This window comes from Anabrus simplex, chromosome 5 (genome assembly GCF_040414725.1).
Source record: "Anabrus simplex isolate iqAnaSimp1 chromosome 5, ASM4041472v1, whole genome shotgun sequence".
Lineage (NCBI taxonomy): Eukaryota > Metazoa > Arthropoda > Insecta > Orthoptera > Tettigoniidae > Anabrus > Anabrus simplex.
This window is the reverse complement of record NC_090269.1, coordinates 179,434,750-179,461,015: the sequence shown is the minus strand read 5'-3', so window position 1 is coordinate 179,461,015 and position 26,266 is coordinate 179,434,750. Positions and strand designations below refer to the sequence as shown.

The 26,266-nt window shown below is 42.1% G+C and overlaps 1 protein-coding gene across 11 annotated transcripts in view; it reads right to left on the bottom strand.

The window, feature by feature from the left end:
• Positions 1–26,266, bottom strand: part of tou (toutatis) — a 1,002,029-nt gene that overhangs the window by 759,760 nt on the left and 216,003 nt on the right. For all 11 annotated transcript variants that reach the window (XM_067147191.2, XM_067147194.2, XM_067147190.2 and 8 more), the window contains exon 2: positions 8,109–8,176. The gene's annotated coding sequence lies outside the window, so the exon portion shown is untranslated. The remainder of the gene's footprint in view (positions 1–8,108; positions 8,177–26,266) is intronic.

The window sequence follows — 26,266 nt, the reverse complement described above, 5'->3', positions numbered from 1 at the left end:
ACAGTTGGGACCCCCTGTGGGTGGGGGATGCAGATGAAGAATACACCCTCTGTATCCCCTATCTGCCGTGGGAGGCGAGCTAAAGGTGCTTGAAGGCTCTCGACTTGGGAGCGTGAGTTGGCGACCATGGGACCATTAGCTGAGACCTGGCACTGCTTCTATATACTTGTGCCAGGCTCCTCACTTTCATCTATTCTGTCCGACTTCCCTTAGTGAACTCTTGTTATTTTTCAACCCCGATGGTATTCGAGGCTTAGGAGCATTTCATTTTCACGCTCTTCGTGGCCCTTGTCTTTCTTTGTCCGGTGATTCATTTTTCTAAGTGTCAGATTACTTATTCTCTCTCTCTCTCTCTCTCTCTCTCTCTCTCCACTGTGGGAGGGGGGGACACAGACTAAGACTATACCCACGGTATCTCCTGCCTGTCATAAGAGACTGCTAAAAGGGGGCGAACAAGGGATGATGAAATTAGAACCATAAGAATAATTGTGATTAGTACCATTACATGCGGAACACCATGGGTCGCAGTTACTTGCGACTAGTACCACCATGTGAAGAAAACCATGGGCCTACGTTATATAGGAGCAGTACCATTATGTGAGGAGCCTATGGGTCTGAGTATTGCTTATGATAGAAGTCATCACGTGTATTCCACTGGTCGGTTCCACTGTATTCAGAATGGATCTGTGCTACCTATGAGTAGTACCACTTTATGAGAAACACCATGGGTTTACGTTGCCTGTGGTTAGTACGACTATGTGAGAAACACCACGGGTATGAATGACCCCCGTGATTAGTACCGTTGCCTGAAAGTAGTGCCATTATGTGAGGAACACCATGGGCTTGTGTTGCCAGAGGGCGTTACCATAATGTGCGATATACCGTGGATCTGCATTGCCTATGATTAATACCACTGTGTGAGCGATGCCAAGAGTATACGTGGCCTGCGATTAGTTCCACCAAGTGAGGAACACGACGGGAACACCGGCGCCCGTGATCAGTCCCACTATGTGAGGAGCACCAGTCTACGTTGCTTGTGAGTTGTACCCCTATGTGCGGAACACCATGGGTTTATGTTAACTGCGAGTGGTGCCATTGTGTGTGACATACCATGGGTCTTTATTACATGTGATTTGTACTACCATGCAAGCAACACCATGAGTATACATTACCTGTGATTAGTACCACTGTAGGAGGAACACCATGGTTCTGCTTTACTAGTGATTAGTACCACTGTGAGGGGCCGGAGACCTGGATTTTAGACCCCTTTAGATAATAAGCATCATCGCAATGATTATGACATTGTGAATTGTATCCACTGATTGTTTTTGTTTCACGATCATTTTCTCATCACCATTCGTTTTAGATTCTAATCAGTGGATACATTTTGAAGTTTTAATTTGTATTTCGTTACATCTCGTACCATTAGGAGCCAATGACCTAGCTGTTAGGACCAGTTAAACAACAGTAATCATAATCATCATCATCATCATCATCAACAGTTGGGGATGTGTGGGATCTGATAAATGCAGCACGGGTGAGGTTTCAGGAAATGGAGATCGTTATCAGTGGAATACTGTGTAGGAGGGATACTGACCGGAAGGTGATTGAGGATTTTAATGAGACTATGGAGTGAGTATGTGGGAAACTGGGTGTGAGATTTCAAAATCATAATGGATGGATAGGAGATAGGGATCTGCGCTCAGACTGCCTTTACTTAAACCGCAGTGATACGTACAGTGACCGTCATAATTTTTCGGACAGGCAGAGTTCCTTTATATTTCACATAAAAAGCTTAATAACAAACACAAATAGTATAATTTTGCTTACTCTAGAATGAATAGTTTCACATACAGATACCTAAAATAAATACTCACTTCATTTCATGATACACAACAAATTTGAAATTTATGAATGTAATTATAATAATACAAAATTTGCCTGTTCATAAATATTCGGACAAAATGCAAGTACAAGAAAAATATGAAGGATGGAGTCCATGTAGGAATATTAGTACTTCGTGATCCTTTTCTTCCTGCGAAGCACTTCCGTCAGGCGTCTCGGCATGCTCTCCACGAGTTTTCTTTTTTTTTCTTGCTAGGGGCTTGACGTCGCACCGACACAGATAGGTCTTATGGCGACGATGGGATAGGAAAGGCCTGGGAGTTGGAAGGAAGCGGCCGTGGCCTTAATTAAGGTACAGCCCCAGCATTTGCCTGGTGTGAAAATGGGAAACCACGGAAAACCATTTTCAGGGCTGCCGATAGTGGGATTCGAACCTACTATCTCCCGGATGCAAGCTCACAGCCGCGCGCCTCTACGCGCACGGCCAACTCGCCCGGTACGAGTTTTCTTGTGGTGGAATGGGACAATTTTTCCCACTCCTCTTGCAGTCATCTCTTCACATCAGCTTTGGAATTTATGAGAAGTTTCCGGATGTTGTTTTCCATTATATCCCATAAATTCTCTATGGGGTTAATGTCAGGGCTTTGTGGGGGAGGATTCACAACTTTAGGACAGTTCTGAAACAACTATAGCTGTACATTATAGCTGTACTTCATTTCATGATACACAACAAATTTGAAATTTATGAATGTAATTATAATAATACAAAAATTGCCTGTTCATAAATATTCGGAGAAAATGCAAGTACAAGAAAAATATGAAGGATGGAGTCCATGTAGGAATATTAGTACTTCGTGATCCTTTTCTTCCTGCGAAGCACTTCCGTCAGGCGTCTCGGCATGCTCTCCACGAGTTTTCTTTTTTTTTCTTGCTAGGGGCTTGACGTCGCACCGACACAGATAGGTCTTATGGCGACGATGGGATAGGAAAGGCCTGGGAGTTGGAAGGAAGCGGCCGTGGCCTTAATTAAGGTACAGCCCCAGCATTTGCCTGGTGTGAAAATGGGAAACCACGGAAAACCATTTTCAGGGCTGCCGATAGTGGGATTCGAACCTACTATCTCCCGGATGCAAGCTCACAGCCGCGCGCCTCTACGCGCACGGCCAACTCGCCCGATACGAGTTTTCTTGTGGTGGAATGGGACAATTTTTCCCACTCCTCTTGCAGTCATCTCTTCACATCAGCTTTGGAATTTATGAGAAGTTTCCGGATGTTGTTTTCCATTATATCCCATAAATTCTCTATGGGGTTAATGTCAGGGCTTTGTGGGGGAGGATTCACAACTTTAGGACAGTTCTGAAACAACTATAGCTGTACATTATAGGCCGTATGTTTCGGGTCGCTGTCCTGATAAAATTTAAAACAGTCCCCAACTCCCATATTTTCTGCACTTTTCTTCATGTATTTTTTTTTTTTTTAATCTGAAGATACTGGTGGTGGTCCATGTTTCCGTCCATAAAAACCAGCTCACCAACTCCTTGAGCCGACATACAGCCCGCACAATAGCATGTCCCCTTCCATGTTTTACCGTTGCCTTCATGTTTCTTTCTTCACACTTTTTATTGGGCTGTCTCCAAACTATGATGCGCCCATCTGAGCCAGAAACATTGAATTTCGATCCATCGCAGAAAATGACAGTCTTCCACCAATTCATGTCTCTGGTAAGTTGCTCCTTAGCAAATCGTTGTCGCTTGATCCTATTTATTTTGCTGATATAGGGCTTTTTTCTTGCAGTTCGCCCGTCATAATCACCTCTAAATAACACCCTCCGGATTGTACTTGCACTAATCTTCTTTCCAAACTCGCTCTTAACTGCAGCAGCAATAGTGGTTGTAGTAAGACGTGGATTTTTTTCACTTTTCTTACTACTGCCCTCTCTTCCCTCCTAGTAAGGACCCTCGGGTGACCTGACTGTGGCAAATTTTCAATTCTGTCTTGATATTTGTATCGGCAGATAATATCGTTAACAGTAATTTTCTTCATGTTCAGCAAATCTGAGATCTGTCGACATGTATTCCCTTTTTCATGATGGAATATTACTAATTGCCTTTGATCAAATGTACTGTTGTTTCCTCTGCATCCTATTTCACTTATGAATCGGTGTGTCTGATTTGTGCATTAGGAAGGCACTAAATGGGACCTGCATGCACAGCATACAGTACAAAGCATACCTTTTGCAGCTAAACATCTCCTGTCCGAAAAATATTGGCATACCGAGCTCGATAGCTGCAGTCGCTTAAGTGCGGCCAGTATCCAGTAATCGGGAGATAGTGGGTTCGAGCCCTACTGTCAGCAACCCTGAAGATGGTTTTCCGTGGTTTCCCATTTTCACACCAGGCAAATGCCGGGGCTGTACCTTAATTAAGGCCACGGCCGCTTCCTTCCATTTCCTAGGCCTTTCTTATCCCACCGTCGCCGTAAGACATATCTGTGTCGGTGCGACGTAAAGCAAATAGCAAAATAATAATAATAATAATAATAATAATAATAATAATAATAATAATAATAATAATATATTGACCAGCAGTTTTTCGTGCCTCAAATAAATAAAAGATATTGTTACTTTGTAAACTTATCTACAAATCACAATTGGATAACTCCAGTACCTACGAAGTGCATTAAATTTAGAGTTTAGAAATTTCGAATTTATTACCTGTTCTTTCTTTAATAACAGGGGTATTACATGTATGAATTATTCAGTCCGAAAAATTCTGACTGTCACTGTATAAGTTAGGAAATGTGTTTAAAAGGGTTATCGGTAGGTGTTGTTGTTTGAGTCATCAGGCCATAGACTGGTTTGATGCAGCCTCCATGCCACCCTATCCTGTGCTAACCTTTTCATTTCTACGTAACTCCTGCATCCTATATCTTCTCTAATCTGTTTGCCATACTCATACCTTGGTCTACCCCTACCGTTCTTACCACCTACACTTCCTTCAAAAACCAATTGAACAAGTCCTGGGTGTCTTAAGATGTGTCCTATCAGTCTATTCCTTCTTCTCGTCAAATTTAGCCAAATCGATCTCCTCTCACCCATTCGATTCAGTAGACATAAAAATGTTAGTGTTGAACTGTACAAGTATTGTGAAGAAAGAGACATGACTGAGAAATGATATAATTGATGCAGAAATTTTCTTACAGAACTGGAGTGTGTATCATATAAATAGGATATGAATGGTAGGAGGCGGAGTATTCATTCTGGTGAAAGAAGAATTTGTAAGCTACGAAAACGTTAAAGGTGACAAACATGAAATTCTAGATGTGAAGCTCATCTCTAAATCTATTAAAAAACATTCCAATTTCTTTGGAACCATTTACGAAAAAGCTAGGAAAACAACAGATAGGGAATCTGGCGCCTGGGTGACTGCCCTAAATGCAGATCAGTAGTGCTTGCTTGATTGATTGATTGATTGATTGATTGATTGATTGATCGATCGATCATCAGTCCACTTCTTGCCTGTTTTCAACTTCGGCCTTTCTTGGAGTCGCTGGTAGGCTCGAACTTTTTTCTGGAGAGGAACACGCTCCTGTCTGTCTTCATGCGAGATCAGTATTTCTCAAAGGTCTTTTCCAACTTTGGTGAGCCAGGGTTCCTTGGTTTTCTTGTTTACGGAGTACGAAAAAATCCGGCTGGTCAATTTCTGCGAGCTCAGACGTGTTATGTGGCCATAAAAATTAATCCTCCGTTGTCGAATGGTATCCGTTATCCTGTCCATATGCAGATACAGTTCGTTGTTATGCCGTCTCCTGTACTCACCATTTTCTCGGCTTGGTCCTAGAATCTTTCTCAGGATTGTTCTTTCTTTGTTTTGTTTTTTCAATCAGAACCAGCATTCTGCTGCATACAGGGCCTCAGGACAAATAACTGAACAATAATACCTAAGCCTGGCGTTGATGGACACTGATCTTTTGTTGTAGATATCTCTATTTAGTTGGTATGCCACTTCTATCTTGTTGATCCTAGATGTGAATGCTACTTTCTCAGAGTTGTTTATTATTATTATTATTATTATTATTATTATTGTTATTGTTGTTGTTGTTGTTGGTGTTGGTGTTGGTGTACCGGGGGTACACCTTTCCCGGCCAGTTAAACTGCGCGCCTTCTGTAAGGCCATCTTGAATTTTTGGTTTTCTACCGTTAGATGCCTCCATCATCGGTTCAACTGCTCCTCCTTAGCGGGTCGAACTCTTAATTTATTAGGAAACGTGTATTTTCACATTTGGTAAACCTTAAGATTTGAACATTGTTTTGTTCATCTATCAAAGTTGTCTACACTTCTGCTGGTTCCTTCTTCAACCTATCAGAAATGTGTACATATTTTCTCTAGCCAATCAAAATGGAGGGGGGGGGGGGTGTACAAGAATCCAGCCTACCAGTAAAGAATTCCGGAATTTTCCCCTCAAACATACTATAAAAGCAGGGCGCTTAGGGCCGTATTGTCTTTTGTTATGACCTTCTCTGAACCGAACTGCTCGTGAATGATAAGATTCTTTTCATTTATAAACTGATATAGTCTAGAGTGGGGGAGGGACTCGAATAATTTAGACATTACTGACAGAAGTGAAAACGGTCTAGAATTTTGCAGGAAAGCAGGGTCAGCTAGAGGTTTAAGGATCATGATTACTTTGGCATTTTTCCAGGAGGGAAAATGCCCCAGTCTCACGATCGCATTAAACGGCTTAGTCAGACATGTCAGCGCCTTTCTGCGGAGGTTCTTAAGGCAAGCCGCCGACACGCCGTCCAAGCCAGGGGTCTTCCTATTCTTAACTTTCTTAATATTGGCGAGCAATTCGGAGGGCCTAAAGAGTTGTAGATCGGGAGGGAGACCAGGGTTGTCTAGCTGGTCAAGCTCCCTCCCCACAAGCTCGATAAAGTCCTCATAGGAGGGATCGTCATTTGGCTGGCACGTATCTTCATAAACATGTGATAGCTCCTGCATATAGCTTGAGGGGAAGGTTTCAACCTCTTCTATTTCATGCAAATTTCTAAATCTGGTGGTGTAAATGTAGAATGTTCGACCAGTTTGAGGACTCGGTTCTATTCCCTACTGGGAAATATGAAATATAAGGGAACAAAAGAGTGATTAGCTTCTGTTGATTCCCGTTCAACGTGGTATGAAGTGACTGAAGTTTCTAAACCTCTAAAATTCTTAACACTCTTCTGATATTTAATGTTCTGATTTAGTCACCCCGGTGTAAAATAGGCTTAGCCTCTGTATCACTGGGCCATAAGCCCACTTACGGTTTTAAGTATTCCAAGAAGGAGTCCAGGTGTTTCGCCTCCTTGCAGTTTGTTTATGGCCGGTTACAACCAACCAACCTTTTCTTTTGTCAGTAAGGCCATTTAGTATGGGCAAAAATGCCGCTGTAAATCTAATGTGGTGTGTAGAATTGAGTCTGGTGTGAAGTCCCTTGACAGACAAAGTTATAAACTGTTGGGCGATAGACAAGCCCACCTCGGGGCTACCTTGTGTACATTCTTTGATTAAAAGCAACCGATAGGTTGGAAGTGCGCAATTACAAACTGATGCCTCTGCGAGGCTGGAGCGCCGAGTCCCCTGTTGTGTGAAGGATGGGAGTAAATCGTGCTCTTGCACATTTTGTACCTCCTAAGAACAATTCAGCTCTTTCTGTGTAATTTATTAAGTGTAATTCTCTCAAGTTTTGTACCTGATATTCGAACTTCTTAAGTCCACTATGTTGTTGGAGCTGACGAGCTCATTGTTATTGTTAATACATATCTTCTATTTATCAAATTTTAAATGTAAACAAAGTGGAGGAAATAAAATTTCGAAATGTATTGTCTTAACTTATGCTTCAGTTAATTCCTTGTCCACCCATTCACGTCGGGCGCTTATCATCCCTCTGTAAACCACGGAAACCCCGTAACAATTATTATTATTATTATTATTATAATATTATTATTATTATTATTATTATTATTATTATTATTATTATTATTATTATTATTATTATTATTATTATTATTATTATTATTATTCAACCATTGAAAGCAACAGAAGCAGGAAGAGGCTAGTAGACGATGTTAGATTGTTTTTAATGATTAAGTAGTGTACAGAAGTATAAGAGGCCACAGTGCTAGTTGAAAGTGGAGGATTGGGGACGGTACAAGCACTTCAATAGTGGCAGCACTGAAGGGCACAACAGGCTAAGGAAAGACATGTACAAGAGAAATAACTTACCGGCGCTCAGCTCAAGACGCTCTCAGGCCACGACTGGCCGTCGCCGTTGAGGCACGGCATATCCACGGCTGCAACAGAAATACAAATACATAAATAATACTTCGACGGAATAGGCACTGTTCCAGGTGCAATCTACAGTATGTCAATAATATTTGTCTACACACTCCAAGTTTTTGCCTCATATTTCGTATTCTTAGATTAGCTGTACAAAAGTCGAAAATAGGTTGAATTAAATTTTGTCTGTTTGTTTGTTTGTTTGTTTGTTTGTTTGCCTGTTACATCACGGGTAAACAGTTTAACAGAATTTCTCGAGAGACTAGACAGAAGGGGTTTTCAACTGGCTGCGCAGTAGCACGCCACATGTGACGTTACGCGGTACCCAAGTTCGCTACGCCACGCCGGGCGCCATTAGATCATTAGTCTACAATAATGGTGGCTTACTTTCGCAACAGTGTACGAGTTTCCTTTTTTCTGCGCTGTGTTGTGCCATGGTGTGTTGTGCCGTCGCCGGTTGCTCTAACCACTCAGGCCGGTATTACACTACCAAAGAACTTGGATTCAAATAACTTGGATCAAAGAAATTTTATAATCTTTGATGAAGGAACATCGATGAAAACCATCTTGCATCAATCTTGGACGAGTCTCTCCACGTTGTTGTACAGTATTTGATCAAAGATTTCGTGATAAGAGTAAAACAATAACCTCGTAAAATTGGCCAATAATTTAAATTGGAGCGTCACTGCAGTGAAACTGCTTATTGCATAGTATGAGGCGAAAGATCTGTTGTATAACACGAAGTCAGTGTATTATATCAGAGAACTGCGATTAAAGAAGTAATATAATAATAATAATAATAATAATAATAATAATAATAATAATAATAAAACAACGGCGTGTGGGCTCCGGAGAGGCCTGGTGCAGGTCTTTTGATATGACGCCCTTAGGTGAACTGCGCGCCGTGATGAGGATGTTTTACATCGCACCGACACAGATAGGTCTTATGGCGACGATGGGGCAGGAAAGGCCTAGGAATGGGAAGGAAGCGGCCGTAGCCTTAATTAATCATACATTTGCCTGGTGTGAAAATGAGAAACTACGGAAAACCATCTTCAGGGCTGCCGACAGTGGAGTTCGAACCCACCATCTGCCGGATGCGAGCTCATAGCTGCGCGCCCCCAACCGCACGGCCAACTCGTCCGATATTATGATGATGATTATGATGATGATGATGACGACGACACATACACCCAGTCCCCATGAGAGGGGAATTAACCAATTATTGTTAAAAATTCCCGATCCTGCCGAGAATCGAACCCGGGATCCCTGTAACCAAAGGTCAGCAAACTAAACCTTTTTTTTTTTGGCTTTACGTCGCACCGACACAGATACGTCTTACGGCGACGATGGGACAGGAAAGTGCTAGGACTGGGAAGGAAGAGGCTGTGGCCTTAATTAAGGTACAGCCCCAGCATTTGCCTGATGTGAAAATGGGACACCACGGAAAACCATCTTCAGGGCTGCCGACAGTGGGGTTCGAACCCACTATCTCCCGAATACTGGACTAAACCATTTAGCCATGGAGATGGACATTAAAGAAGTACAGCGAAATGCCCAAATGAACGTAACGGTCATTGCGGTTGAAGATGTGAAAGAAAAATGAAAACGTTCTCTGGACCCTACAATTAGCCGAAAAGATTAAGGTAACTGCTGATATTACATTTTTATTATCTATGCCTAGTGAATCTTAGTATTATAATTGCAAACGTAATATAACATCAGCAATTACCTTCATATGTTCAGCCAAGTTTTGGGTCCTGAGAACCTTCACTTTTCTCACATCCGCAATCGTAATTCCCGGAATACGTTTAATATAGTGAGATTTGTGCTGGACCAAGCGGAGGTGGGACAGGTTTTTCTCCGGGTACTCAGGTTTTCCCTGTCATATTTCATTCCAGCAACACTCTCCAGTATCATTTCATTTCATCTTTCATTCATTAATCATTGCCCCAGAGGAGTGCGACAGTCTTCGGCAGCCGGCCCAATTCCTATCCTCGCCGCTAGATGGGGCTTCATTCATTCCATTCGTGACCCGGTCGAATGACTGGAAAGAGGCTGTGGATTTTCATTTCATATTGTATATATATTTGGATGTGCTCAAGCGGCAAGAAAACGAAGAGTAAGTGCCAGCCGCTCTTCTAAACTTACATAATTTATTAAATGGGTATTTTGCTTCCCCACTAATGGAGCAACTTTCTAAACCAATTTCCGAAATGTATCTATATACATTCTTAACTATCTCCAGTATGATTTCGGGTCCTCACTTTTCACATTCATTCATTATTGTATTCACAATTCCCATTGAGTTTCTCCTCGCAATCCATGACTTCATCCAAAGTCAGACTTGTCCTAACAAGGGTCCTTAAACTATTACTGCACATGCACTTGCAACTAGAGCAGGGAACTGCTCAGAATCCATCTTCTCGGAAAGAAGACTGCGGAATTTGTCCAAGATATATGATGATGTGCAATAGCATATCTTTGATTACAACATGGCATCAAACACTGATCAAATTATTTTATCAAAGTTGTTATCTAAGTCCTTTGATAGTGTAATACCGGCCTTAGACAGTACATTTCATCGCTTTCCGAAGAACAACGAAATTAAATTAAAGAGGATTAATGCCTGTAAACGGCCTGACTTATTTACTGTTGGGAATGCCCGTGTGTGCTCTGTACACTCGGACGACTCGGACTACATAATGGACTTGAAGAGTGAGTTATTAAACTTTCCAAATAGACGTGTTTTAAGTCTTGGAGCAGTACCACATTTAAATTTTCCACTGATTAGTAATAGTTCAGCGAATAAATCCTGTACATTTCGTGAAACATGGGCACAAAAGCGAAATGATCGTAAGGAGGTACGACAAATTTCACGATCACGGGCTTCAATTGAATCAGAAAATGTCAATAATGCAGTCTTGAGAAAGGAATTAGGTAACAACAGTAAATATCAACTAGCTGAAACCCGTCAAGGCATGAGGGTCAATGGAGTAAATATTTATTTAAGGATTTCCTTATATATACAACATTTCTTGTACTTTATATTTTTACAATTTTTTTTACGTCGCATCGACACACACTGAAGTGCGAAGGAAGCGACCGTGGCCGTAAGATACAGCCCCAGCATTTGCCTGGAGTAAAAATGGGAAATCAGGGAAAACCATCTTCAGAGTTGCCAACAGTGGGGTTCGTACCTACTATCTCCTGAAAGCAAGCTGATAGCTACGAGACCAAACCACGCAGCCACTTGCTCGGTGCATTCCTTTTGGCACTAATGCAACTTTAAAATATCGCTCTCTTGACACCGCAACATTTAACTGGCCCTGGCTGAAAATTGGTTGTGGTAGAGACATTTACGTCGCTTGAGGTTTATTGATCGTGATACAAAATGCCAAGCTAATTGGAAATTGACGCCTCTTGAAAGAAAATGGAAGTGTTTTATCGGATGTTAAGTCAATTCGAGGGATTAGAGCTCTCTGTCCAGCTTAATCTCCACTTATTATTTCCAAATCTAAACCAAATGTTAATAAGGGACATATTCTGCATGTTGACCATTCGCAGTTGTTACTAGTATTCCCACACTTCACTCTTCATCCTTTCTTTATTTAGTAATCCATACTGCTTCCTCATGCCTTTGCTGGCGAGATGTAGTGTTTACAGTGCACTATGTCTTCTGGTATGGGCTAGAATAAATTTGTTATTGTCATAGATCTGTCTGTCTCAGTCTCATCCTTGGCTTTGACAATATGAAAGTGACCGAGGTATGAGCGATGCTAGTAATACCATTTCTTGTGCAGCCAGTCCCTGTTATGAATGGTGTGAAAATATCGCTCATAGGGTCGGTTGGTGTATGCATTTCAGTGGGCTTGGCAGACTGATATGTAATAGCAACGGCTGGCTCGGTGAGGAAAGCAACGGGAAACTACCTCACTCCTCATTTCCCTATTACGCCTCTTCAGTGATGACAGCTGATGGCGGAGCTGTTGAGGATTTAACCAGCCTTAGGGCTAACGACTGAACATACATACTGCTTCCTCTCAGGTTTTGCTTTCAACCTGCCTTTGGACTACCGTTCCATGTTCACAACGAATGTCGTAGTGATTGTAAATGTGAATCAGTCGGACCGAATCTGATGCGTTCGCTGATGTGGTCGGACAGGTCACCTCACTAACGGGGCAGGACTTAACTACACGACTACCTTCGTTCGACCAAAGCCTCCTAGATACTAGAAGGCCTGGAGAGAAAGCCATTTTCTTGCATTAAAAACGAGTTAATAGTTTTTTTCTCTTTTCCACCGCTAGGTTCGCGTTTATGTTCTGTTGTTTGGCGTGAATTTTATGTTTACGTGCAACATGTTTTATGAGAAGAAATGACATATTAAACTTCATTTTATAAGGTAAGGCCTTATCTAACATGAAATATGAAGAGTTTTGTCATTTGTTTAATTTATTTGGTCTCGCGATTTGCAATATATGGATGGTTGCTGAGATGCATTTAACATTTGTTTAGTTATGTGCTTCCAAATTACCCTAAGGGTGGTGGTGGTGATTATTGTTTTAGGAGGAAGTACAACTAGGCAACCATCCTCTATATAACACTAATCAGAGAGAAGAACTGGAAGGGACCCGACACATAAACCTAATAGCGTTAGAACTAGAGTTGACCAAGGAAGGTCGGACAGGATAGATGAAAATTAGGAGTTTGGCACAAGTGAAAGAAATGCCAGGACTCAGCTAAGGGCCCCGCGGTCGCCAACCTACGCTCCCAATTTCAGAGTCCTGGGGCCAATTACCATCAAGTTTCTCTTTCCATTCTGTAGGTTAAGATTATTGTTGCGTGCCTAACTGCACATATGACACAGCGTTCATCTTTTTCCTAAAGATCCGAGTTTATGGAAGAAATGGAGGCTTGCTATTTCTCGACAGGGCAGGAGAAAAGGATCTCTTTGGGCTCCTAATGATAACTTCAGAATATGTAGCTTGCACTTTGTCGAATCAGATTACAGGAAGTACTGTGAAGGGAATTCTGCTCCCCGACAACTACCGGCGCAAATTCTTCTTCTTAAAATGTATTAATATTTACAACGCGGGCGTTAGGATATCTCGGAAAATGAAACCTTGTCCGAAAGCTAAAATTCCTTACCGCTCCAAAGTTTAAAGAGACGTTTCAGTGCCGCGACTGTGATCAAGCACACATCACATACGTTATACTTACAAAATTTTTCAGGCCTGTCCTTGATGATAGGAAAGGAAGTGATTAATGACTGATTTATTAAACAAATTCAAGAGCAAGCCTCTCAGCAGAAAAGTGTTGAAATTATAGAAATAGGGAAAATCGGGTGAGTACTTCTACTTAGGCCTATTTCCCTATTCCTTATTCTTGTGTGATAAACAAGTGCAAAATGAAAGAAATTATGAAGTGTAGTGTGTTCTAAGTTGTTTTATATATTTATATCTGATTCACACTGGGCATAATGATAATAAAAATGTATTATTTCGCGTTATTGTATGAATCTTCAATATAAGGATATAGACAGAACATGAGAAAAACAGAACATAAACGCGATCCAAGCGGCCATTGCCTGAACTACTTTGTTCATCAGAAATGTGTCGGCTTGTCCAGGTCTTTTAACGGTTCGAGCGACGCAGACCTTTACTGGAGAGGCACGGCGGTGTTACCCACTGGCGACATGGTGTGGGGAGCCATCGGGTGTGTCTTAAGGTCACGGCTGGTAGTGATTGAGGGAATTCTTGACGGCACCGCGGTACGTCACGGACATCCTGCGTCCTCATGTGTAACCTCTCATGTGACAGTATCGTAGTGCCATTTTTCAACAGGACAATGCTCGTCCACACACGGCACGAATCTCTATGAACTGTCTGCGTGATGTTGAGGTACTGGAACATGTGTGGGACCAGCTCGGACGTCAACTCCCTCCCAGTGCCAGTATCCAGAATATCAAGGACCAGTTACCACAGTTGTGGGCGAAATTGCCTCAGAAGAAGATACAACGGCTCTATGGCACCCCTCCCAGCCGCATTAGTCCACACATCTAGCCCAGAGGGGTGCAACACCATAATGATAAGTGGGCTCGTACAGCCGAGTTCTTTATAAATTTGACTCGATTTTGTAATCACCGAAATAACATAAGATACCCTCTCAACACGTGAAGTTTCATTTCGATTCCTCCTCCCTTTCTGGGTGCTTAAAATGTTGTCAAGCAGTGGTAAATGATGGCACATTAAATTGAATAAAAGGTGGAAGGAATCGGCTGTAACCTATAAATAGGAACTGGAAGTGGAAATAGTTGTTTGTCCAGCCCTTGTCCCCTTTCCCTACGGGGTCGGGTATGAGGTGAGATGAATGAATGACGTGACATATGATAGTAGCGAGAGGGTGAAACCCGGTGCCGGCACATCTCCTCCTGTCGAATAGCACCAAGGAGTCTGCTCAAGGCTTAACGTCTCCATCCGACGGACGAATCGCCATCAACAGCGTCATATGCCCTCACTCCATATGAGCACAGCGGAGAGGTTCGGAATTTAATCCAGGCTGTTGGCACGCAATCTAGTGATTAGAAATTGCATATCACCACCTCCCCTACCCTGCCGGCCAACATTCTGACTGAAAACTTTTTCGATCAACGTGACTCGAACCGGCTAACCTCGCTGTTAGACTGTTCAGACTTCAGCGCCTTAACGATCATGGGCACCTGGCGGGCTCTGGAAGTGGAAATAGCAAACCAATATATATATTCTCAGGATAGCCGATCTTGGAATTCCAACCCACTTGTCTCCCGAATGCAAAACTTGGCTCCATAGCTGTAGCGGGTTAACATACGCGGCCACTCCACTCTGTAATAATAATAATTGTACCGGGAGGTACACCTCAACTCCGCACATTCAAAAGAAGCGCCTTAAAGAATTCTATCAAACAAAAGGCGAAACAGCTACCGCATGAAGTTGGGACATTAATCAGAAGATGTCACTACTGAATAACTGAGAAGTTTGTCATTTCTAAGTTTCCTAAATTGATCGGATTTATTTTGTTTTGTTTTCGGGTACATCAAGAAGTTTGAACTTTTCTCCATAGATGTATCTACAAAAACTGAGGTCACGCACTCTGGTGCAAGGTGGAATAATTGGTTACTGAAAGAAATTTTGTGTTTATAGGTTTTCTCATGGAAATTAACTTTTATTTTATATATACACTGACTGACAGAGCAAATGCAACACCAAGAAGGAGTGGTCAGAACTTTATGCCAATTGCAGGGTAGACTGACGTCACTGAGGTATGCTCATGATGTGAAATGCGCCGCTGTGCTGCGCACGTAGCGAACGATAAATGGGACACGGCGTTGGCGAATGGCCCACTTCGTACCGAGATTTCTCAGCCGACAGTCATTGTAGAACGTGTTGTCGTGTGCCACAGGACACGTGTATAGCTAAGAATGCCAGGCCGCCGTCAACGGAGGCATTTCCAGCAGACAGACGACTTTACGAGGGGTATGGTGATCAGGCTGAGAAGGGCAGGTTGGTCGCTTCGTCAAATCGCAGTCGATACCCATAGGGATGTGTCCACGGTGCAGCGCCTGTGGCGAAGATGGTTGGCGCAGGGACATGTGGCACGTGCGAGGGGTCCAGGCGCAGCCCGAGTGACGTCAGCACGCGAGGATCGGCGCATCCGCCGCCAAGCGGTGGCAGCCCCGCACGCCACGTCAACCGCCATTCTTCAGCATGTGCAAGACACCCTGGCTGTTCCAATATCGACCAGAACAATTCCCCGTCGATTGGTTGAAGGAGGCCTGCACTCCCGGCGTCCGCTCAGAAGACTACCATTGACTCCACAGCATAGACGTGCACGCCTGGCATGGTGCCGGGCTAGAGCGACTTGGATGAGGGAATGGCGGAACGTCGTGTTCTCCGATGAGTCACGCTTCTGTTCTGTCAGTGATAGTCACCGCAGACGAGTGTGGCGTCGGCGTGGAGAAAGGTCAAATCCGGCAGTAACTGTGGAGCGCCCTACCGCTAGACAACGCGGCATCATGGTTTGGGGCGCTATTGCGTATGATTCCACGTCACCTCTAGTGCGTATTCAAGGCACGTTAAATGCCCACCGCTACGTGCAGCATGTGCTGCGGCCGGTGGCACTCCCGTACCTTCAGGGGCTGCCCAATGCTCTGTTTCAGCAGGATAATGCCCGCCCACACACTGCTCGCATCTCCCAATAGGCTCTACGAGGTGTACAGATGCTTCCGTGGCCAGCGTACTCTCCGGATCTCTCACCAATCGAACACGTGTGGGATTTCATTGGACGCCGTTTGCAAACTCTGCCCCAGCCTCGTACGGACGACCAACTGTGGCAAATGGTTGACAGAGAATGGAGAACCATCCCTCAGGACACCATCCGCACTCTTATTGACTCTGTACCTCGACGTGTTTCTGCGTGCATCGCCGCTCGCGGTGGTCCTACATCCTACTGAGTCGATGCCGTGCGCATTGTGTAACCTGCATATCGGTTTGAAATAAACATCAATTATTCGTCCGTGCCGTCTCTGTTTTTTCCCCAACTTTCATCCCTTTCGAACCACTCCTTCTTGGTGTTGCATTTGCTCTGTCAGTCAGTGTGTATATATATATATATTTTAAAGTTTGCAACACCACCTTCTCTTCCCGTCAGCTTTGGTGGCTGGCCAATCAAATTGTTCTGTAATTATTTTTCAGCCCATCACAGGCTTCTTGTTTGTTTTTTGTTGTAACTTTTGATTCTGCCAATAAAAATGAGAAGGTGTGTCCGGATTAAGTCCAGAATCCACTCGAACAATCCCCTCGGGTATATACGCTGAGGCTTTTCTGGCTACCTTGTCTTATTGATCGTCGTCTGTCTGTGTGTGTGTGTGTGTGTGTGTGTGTGTGTGTGTGTGTGTGTGTGTGTGTGTGTGTGTGTGTGTAAGACAGGAGGCGGGGTGCCTCACCCTTCGGCAGGCAGAACATCAGCCCAGATAATGGCCATCAACTTTCTATCTTTGTAGCTGTCTCCGCAAACTTATCCGAGTGGAAGGTTCTAAACTTTAACTATGTAACCATTTCATTCTGAAATATAACAGCCTTCTTTCTCTAATGTAAATTTCATAAAAGTTTTTAACTGTAAATCGGGGATCGAGAATGCGTTACCCTCTCGAATTCCCCTTCAATTTATCTTGAAGTGACTACGATTTTGTAACTGTTTTTCTCCTGTACATCGTAAATGAACTCGTCCTTCTAAAGTCACCTCAGTAGTTTGCGATTAGCCTCTGCATCATCGGGCCGCAAGCCCCAGTAGGGTTCTAAACTTTGTTTTCAATGAGCGCAAGTGTATGCCCCCATATATTTTGTGTTAGGGCCAGTAATGTAACCAGTTCTTCTTCACGTAGGCCTGGTAATGTGGGTACTAGATACCCCTGTGTAATAGAAAAGGTAACTACCATGGCATTGTAAATAGTAGGGTGTGCCTACAGAGGCCTAGTAATGTAATTATTCTGAGCAAAGAAGCTCTAATCTTTAATGTAAACTTATAAAGGTTGCCTTAATCAGACTGTAAGGGTTGGGAGTGCAGCCTCCTTGGTTGAATTTGGATATCTTTTCTGATATTTGTGTAATATTGAGTGGTGCCTTGGGAAGGCCGTAAATTTGTAACTGTTGGAGCAATGTGCTCTTGAAAATTGTGTTTTGGGAGATTTCTCTCCATATCTATCTAAACGCAACATTAGCGACGTTGTAAAGTTGTAAATTTGGAGCTTGAAGCTCAAAACTTGTAAATTACCAATCCTTGGGTTTTCTATTCTTGTATCAAAATTGCTATTTTGTACCTGACTACCCGTACCTGAAATATTGTTTGTTAACATTTAATTTTCTGAAAAGAAATATAACCTTTATTTTAAAGTTTTAAATTAATCTTTGTCTCTCGTAGATAGACCCATTCTAGCCCGCACCTTCATTCACCTCTGCGTTCCACAGATAACCCCATAACTATTATTATTATTATTATTATTATTATTATTATTATTATTATTATTATTATTATTGTTACCGTGTTTTGATGGTAGGTAGAGGTGTAAGAAGGTGCGGGCGTGAATGGGTCTCAAACTACGGAATCAAAGTTAACGTAAAATTTAACAAGGTTATATTTTCTTTTCAATATTAAGTAATAACAAAGAACAGGTACTTAGTAGCCGAAACACAATTTGAAATGTACAATTGCAGAGGTTACAGAGTTTGGGCTTCGAGCCCTGAGTTCACAATTTTTGAGCAACTAGCCCAACTTTCCGATATACAAATTTTAACAAAGGGGCAGAAGACCCCAATCAAACCCTGGAGCACTTGCTCCAAATTACACAGTAAAGCCTCCTCGAGGCACACAACACTCCGTTTCCAAAAGAGCCACTCGCTCTTTAATTTAAGCCTTTCCCAGGCCACACCAAACTCCACCTTCAAGTTGTCCGTCAACGGACATAAACACAGGGGTAAAATACCCAATCTACTGAGGTCTATTAAATGAAAAGCAGGTTAATTAAATGACCTCTAAAACAATTTGAGAGGAGGCGAACTTGCACTCCTAATACACTTTGATTTTAAGACCTACTTTGGCTCTTAGGCCACTGATGCAAGGGCTAATCCCATACTACAGAGGTGACTTAGAAAAGAACAATTTGTTTTACATTATCGAAGAATAGGTTGAGAAAAATAAGTTCACCTCAAAACAATATGAGTGGGAGCTCGAGAGGGTTAGCACTCTCTATCCCAGAATGTAGCTTTACAAGAGAATCGAAGAAAAGAGTAGTTACATTTTAGGAAAAGGTTACATGGTAGAACGCTTCGCACCCGCCCCGAGAGTTAAACTGCTGAGCAAGAAAAGAAAGAATTTATTAATCGGCCATTACCTTATTGTTGACCGCTGCAGAAGAAAGAGGCGCTACCCGCCTCCTGCGATGTACTTAATACACTGAAAGATGGAACAGAAGTGGCTCGGAGACCCAAAAATCAGCAGTTTAAATACTCTCGCAGAAAGTTCTAGGCGTTAGGGGAAAGAAAACACCCTCCCACAAAGATTTTATTGGGTAGGACCCCGCAACAGATTCAAGTTGGGGGAAGATACATCTGATTGGATAGAAATTAATTTAAGAAATTCGGGATTAGCTATATGCAAAACAAGGGGAAAGAGAGGGGTATACAGCCAACTTAAACAATAACAGAAAGAAATTTAGCAAAGAACAAACATTTGAAATAAAAATTTCTTCAACAAAATAGTTCTTTGACTCCGCACTAGGTTGCACTATTGTTGATCTTCAGTAGTGTCCTCTAGAAGAGAAAGTTCACACTTCTTACTTCAAGCGAAACAAAAACACATCAAAAGTGACACAGTTCAAAAACTCAAAATTTTCCACGTGGTGACATCTTCTGAGAAAGTAGAGAATTAATAGAGTAGATAAAGTTCAACCTTCCTCCAGAAGAGGAGTTTCAACTGGCGCAACTTTTAAATAAACGGTGTAGAGGTGTACCGCCCGGTACAATTATTATTATTATTATTAGCGGGTTTTTGTGGATCGCAGAGATAGGTGGAAGAAGGTGCGGGCTTGAATGGGTCTATCTACGATATCAAAAATTAATTTAAAACTTTAAGTAAAGGTTATACTTCTTTTAGAATCTCAAACTTACTTTCTTAATCTGCTTACCCTCCAGGGTTGGCTTTTCCCTCGGACTCAGCGAGGGATCCCACCTCTAGCGCCTCAAGGGCAGTGTCCTGGAGCTTCAGACTCTGGGTCGGGGATACAACTGGGGAGGATGACCAGTACTTCGCCCAGGCGGCCTCACCTGCTATGCTGAACAGGGGCCTTACTGGGGGATGGGAAGCTTGGAAGGGATGGACAAGGAAGAGGGAAGGAAGGGGCCGTGGCCTTAAGTTAGGTACCATCCAGGCATTTGCCTGGAGAAGTGGGAAGCCACGGAAAACCACTTCCAGGATGGCTGAGGTGGGAATCGAACCACCTCTACTCAGCTGACCTCCCGAGGCTGAGTGGACCCCGTTCCAGCCCCCGTACCACTTTTCAAATTTCGTCGGAAAGCCGGGAATCGAACCTGGGCCTCCGGGGGTGGCAGCTAATCACACTAACCACTACACCACAAAGGCGGACTAGTACTATAATGCTACCTATATATTTATGTTAGTGCTGAAATCCGATTTCTTACTTTACTAATGCTGAAAGCCCGAAAATATAATGTTATTCTTTAATATGGGAATCAGTCTAGAAGGAAATGTTGAAAGTGATGTGATTTCTATCCAGGTTTGTTGTTATCCTAATACTATGAGTTACAGTACATTGCACGTATATAAAAGATGCCACTTACAAACTTGCTTTTTATCCGCGAATTTCTGCGGCCACAAAAGTCACTATTTTTCAAGAATGATAACATCTACGCATAGCAGATTGTCTGACTGTGATGTTTTGAACCTTTTTTCTGTCATTTTGAAGTTATTCGCGATCACGAATAACAAACAATCGGCTTTTAGTAACTGCTGATGCACAATGGCTGGTATGGTAGAACTGCATGCGGTACTGGATCGCGACGTCACAGCGCGCCGCTTACGTCAGAGGCCGTTTCACTCGCCTTGCGGAAAGGCACTTTTTAAATATCTTTTTAATGGTAGAAAAACAAGGCAACTTACCACAATGTAATACGTTTACGTACTATTTCATTGGTGTACTTTTCAAAAAAAAAATTGAAAATTATGCATGTTCACTCTTTTACCATTCGCAAATGTTGCATTAGTCAGATAAGGAGAGATATCTCCCAACACACAGTGTTCACGAGCACTTGGCTCCAACAGTAACAATTTACGGCCTTCCAAAGGCGCCTCTCAATATTACAGTAAACTTAGAAAAGAGCTTACATGCTTTCCAACATTAAGCAAGAAGACTGCGCTCCTAATTTCTAACAGCCTACTCAGAGCGACATTCACCAAAGATCTTACAAATTTCTGGCCTCTCTAGCCCAACTTCCACTTAATTTTTTTTTTTTTTTTTTTTTTTTTTTTTTTACACAGATGTATCTATTACCCAACCTATAGCGCCTTCGTGGAAAAGAACAGGTTAAATTACTGGCCCGAACACAAAATGAATGGAGGCGTACACTTGCGCTCTAGAAAGTTAAGTATAAAACCCTAATTGGGCTCTCGGCCCGATGATGCAGGGGCTAATCCCAAGCTACTGAGGTGACTCGAATGAAGAATAATTTAATGTTTTACAGAAAAGAGAAACAGTTACAAAATTATAGTCACCTCACGATAAATTGAAGGGGAACTCGAGAGGGTAACACACACTCTATCCCCGATTTACAGTTAAAAACTTTTATGAAATTTACGTTAGAAAAAGAAGGCTATTACATTTCAGAATAAGATGGTTACATAGTTAAAGTTTAGAACCTTCACCTCGGATAAGTTTGCGGAGTCAGCTACAAAGATAGAAAGTTGATGGCCATTACCTGGGCTGATGTTCTGCCTGCCGAAGGGTGAGGCACCCCCCTTCCTGTCTTACACAAACACAAACACACACACACACACACGCACGCACGCAAAAACGACGATCAATAAGACAAGGTAGCCAGAAAAGCCTCAGCGTATTTATCCGAGGGGATTGTTCGAGTGGATTCTGGACTTAATCCGGACACACCTTCTCATTTTTATTGGCAGAATCAAAAGTTACAGTCAAAAACAAGCAAGAAGCCTGCCGAAGATAGAAGCCCCCGCCTCCTGCCTTAACACGCACTCAGTAATTCGATGATCAATAAGACAAGTTAACTTGAGAAAGCCGCAGCTTTTATACCCGAGAGGAGGGTTCGAGAAGGCTCTGTGCTAAATCCGGGCACACCCTCACATTTTATGGGATAATCAAAAGTTACAAGAAGCTTATGATTGGCTGAAAAAATAAATACAGAAAATTTGCCATTGGCCAGACTCAAAAGCTGGCGGTAAGAGAAGGAAGTGTTGCAAACCTTGAAGTATCAAAAATTATGAAAGTCAATTCAGTTGAGAAAACCTATAAACACAAAATTTCTTCAAATCTCTAATTACTCCACTTTGCACCAGAGTGCATGACCTCAGTTCTTTAGTAGAGGCATCTATGGAGAAAAGTGCGAACTTCTAGTGATACACCAAAACAAAAAATCCAGTCAGTTTAGGAAACTTCAAAATAATATATTCCTCTGTTATTTAGTAATGACATCTTCTGATCAATGTCACAATTTCATGCACTAGCTGTTGCAAGATTTGTTCGGTAGATAGCGTTCCGTAGGCGCTTCTTTTAAATGTGCGGGATTGAGGTGTACCTCCCGGTACAATAATAATAATAATAATAATAATAATAATAATAATAATAATAATAATAATAATAATAATAATAATAATAATTGTTACGGATTTTTCCGTGGTAGGTAGAGGTGAAAGAAGGTGCGGGTGTGAATAGGTCTCCAGTTACGAAAGCAAAATTAATTTAAAATTTAACAAGGTTATATTTTCTTTTCAAAAACAAAGAAATAACAAGCATGGCAGGTACAAAGTAGCAAATCAAAAAGGGTAGTTACAATATTTACAGGAATTGGGCTTCGCGCCCTGATTTTACACTGCTTGGGCAATCAGCTCAGTTTTACCCCAAACACGAGTTTTAACAGAGGGGCAGAAAACCCCATTCATACCTAGGAGCCCTTGCTCCAAATTACACAGAAAAGCCTCCACGAGGCATACAACACTCAATTTTCAAAAGAGCCACTCGCTCTCAAAATTTAAGCCTCTCCCAGGCCACACCAAACTCCACCTTCAAGTTGTCCTCACTGGACATAGACGCAGGGGTAAAATACCCAACCTACTGAGGTCTATTAAATAAAAATGGGCAATTACATGACCTCTAAAATAACAATTTGAGAGGAGGCGATCTTGCTCTCCTAATACACTTGTTTTTAAAAACCTAATCTGGCTCTAGGCCACTAATGCAAGGGCTAATCCCATACTACCGAGGTGACTTTACAAAAGAGCAATTTGTTTTACATTAACGAAGAATAGGTTGAGAAAATAAGTTCACCTCAAGACAATGCGAGTGGGAGCTCGAGAGGGTTAGCACTCTCTATCCCAATATGCAGCTTAAAAGAGAATAGAAGAAAAGATCGTTACATTTTAGGAAAAGGTTACATGGAGGAACGCTTCGCACCCGCCCCGAGAGTTAAACTGCTGAGCTAGCAAAGAAAGAATTTATTAATCGGCCATTACCTTATTGCTGACCGCTGCCGAGGAAAGAGGCGCTTCCCGCCTCCTGCTATGTACTTTATACACTGAAAGATGGAACAGAAGTGGCCCGGAGACCCTAAAATCAGCAGTTTAAATACTCTCGCAGAAGGTTCTAGGCGTTAGGGGAATGAAAACACCCTCCCGCGATGATTTTATTGGTAGATCAATAAACCCCCTACACAATACTAAGAAGAAACACATAATTGGTGGAAAATTAATTCAAGAAATTCGGGATAGGCTAGATTTAAAACAAGGGGAAAGAAGGGGTTAATATTGCCAACTTAACCAAAGACTGAAAAAAATTTAGCAAAGAACAAACATTTGAAATAAAAATTTCTCCAACAAAATAGTTCTTTGACTCCGCACTAGGTTGCACTATTGTTGATCTTCAGTAGTGTCCTCTAGAAGAGAAAGTTCACACTTCTTACTTCAAGCGAAACAAAACCACATCAAAAATGACACAGTTCAAAAACTCAAAATTTTCCACGTGGTGACATCTTCTGAGAAAGTAGAGAATTAATAGCGTAGATAAAGTTCAGACTTCCTCCAGCAGAGGAGTTTCAACTGGCGCACATTTTAAATTAGCGGAGTGGAGGTGTACCGCCCGGTACAATAATAATAATAATAATAATAATAATAATAATAATAATAATAATAATAATAATAATAATAGTAATTGTACCGGGCGGTACACCTCCACGCCGCTAATTTAAAATGTGCGCCAATTGAAACTCCTCTGCTGGAGGAAGTCTCAACTTTATTGACGGTATTAATTTTCAAGTTTCTCAGAAGATTTCACTACGTGGAAAGTTTGAAGTTTTTGAACTGTGCCACTTTTGATGTATTTTTGTTTTACCGGTAGTAATTAGTGTGAACTTTCTCTTCTAGAGGACACTACTGAAAAACTACAGTGGTGCACCCTCGTGCGATGTGAAAGAACTGGTTTTTTTGGAGAAATTTTTATTTCAAAAGTTTGTTTCTTGTTAAATTTCTTTCTGTTATTGTTTAAGTTGGCTGTATACCCCTCTCTTTCCCCTTGTTTTGTATCTAGCCAATCCCGAATTTCTTTAATTAATTTTCCACCAATAATGTGTTTCTTCTTCATATTGTGTAGGGGTTTTCGTTATCCACCAATAAAATGATTGTGGGCGGGTGTTTTCCTTCCTGAAACGCCTCGAACTTTCCGCGAGAGTATATAAACTGCTGATTTTAGGGTCTCTGCGCCACTTCAGTACCATCGTTCAGTGTGTAAAGTACATAGCAGGGGGCGGGAAGCGCCTCTTTCTTCGGGGAGCAGTTCTACACCAAGGTAATGGCCTTTTAATATCTTCTTTTCTTGCTAGCTCAGCAGTTTAACTCTCGGGGCGGGTCCGAAGCGTTTCTACCATGTAACCTTTTCCGAAAATGTAACTACTCTTAGCATCTATTATCTTTTAAGGCTACATATTGGGATAGAGAGTGCTTAACCCTCTCGAGCTCCCACTCATTTTCTTTTGAGGTGAACTCATTTCTCACAACCGATTCTTCATTAATGTAAAGTAAATTGTTCTTTCCTAAAGTCACCTCTGCAGTATGGGATTAGCCCTTGCATTAGTGGCCTAGAGCCAGATTAGGTTTTAAAACAAATGCATTAGGAGTGTAGATCGCCTCCTCTCAAATTGTTATTTTAGAGGTCATGTAATTAACCTTCTTCTCATTTTATAGACCTCAGTAGGTTGGGTATTTTACCCCTGTGTATATGTCCTTAGAGGACAGCTTGAAAGTGGAATTAGGTGTGGCCTTTGACAGGCCTGAATTTTGAGAGCAAGTTGCTCTTTTCTCGAAAATTTTGTTTTCTGCGCGCCTCAAGGAGGCCTTACTGTGTAATTTGGAGCAAGTGCTCCTAGGCATGAATGGGGTTTTCTGCCCCTCTGTTGAAACTTGTGTTTGGGGTAAAACTGGGCTAATTGCTCAAGAATTGTGAGGCTGGGGCTCGAAGACAAATCCTGTAAATATTGTAATTGTATTTTTATTGCCTTGCTACTCTGTACCTGCCATGATTGTTATTTCTTTATTTTGAAAAAAAATAAAACCTTGTTAATTTTACATGCACTATAATTTCGTAGCTTGAGACCCGTTCACACCCGCACCTTCTTTCACCTCTAACTACCACAAAAACACGGTAACAAGTGGTAGCAGAGCGTGGTTGAATGGGTCTCAATTTAGCCCCTTTTGACGGCTAAACATTGTTTTGATTCAAACTCTAACAATTTTCTCAGTTGCTGGAATTTTCTGATTTTTTCATAATTGTTCTGTCATCATGCCCGGCCCTCGCGATGTTCTCCATCTTAACTATTTGCGCAAGGAGGAGTTGATCTATGAGTTAACTATCAGAAATGTGCAATCTGGAGGCACGGTTGCGATAGACACCAATAAGCTTAGAGAGTCCCTTGATTTGCCCATTTCCATCCCCAATTTGGGAGAGAAAGAAATTGACGACTCTCTTTCCACGATCACCGAGAATACTACTGGGCTAGCATCGGTAGTTAGTTTTTTTTTTGACGAAAATGATCCTTCTCCTAATCAAATTAAGCGTGTGCAAGCCAGGCTATATCATTTTTCAAATAGAGTTAACGATCTGTTGTCTCTGAAGTTGAATGACGTTCAGAGGAAGGAAGCTAGTACGTTGCTTGAAAGTATTTCTGAATTATCTAGCAAGGTCACTCAATTGTTAACTGGGGAAGTTCCTCCCAAAATTGATCAACCCACCACGATGAATGTAGGTAGCGAGGAAGAGCCTCCTAAGG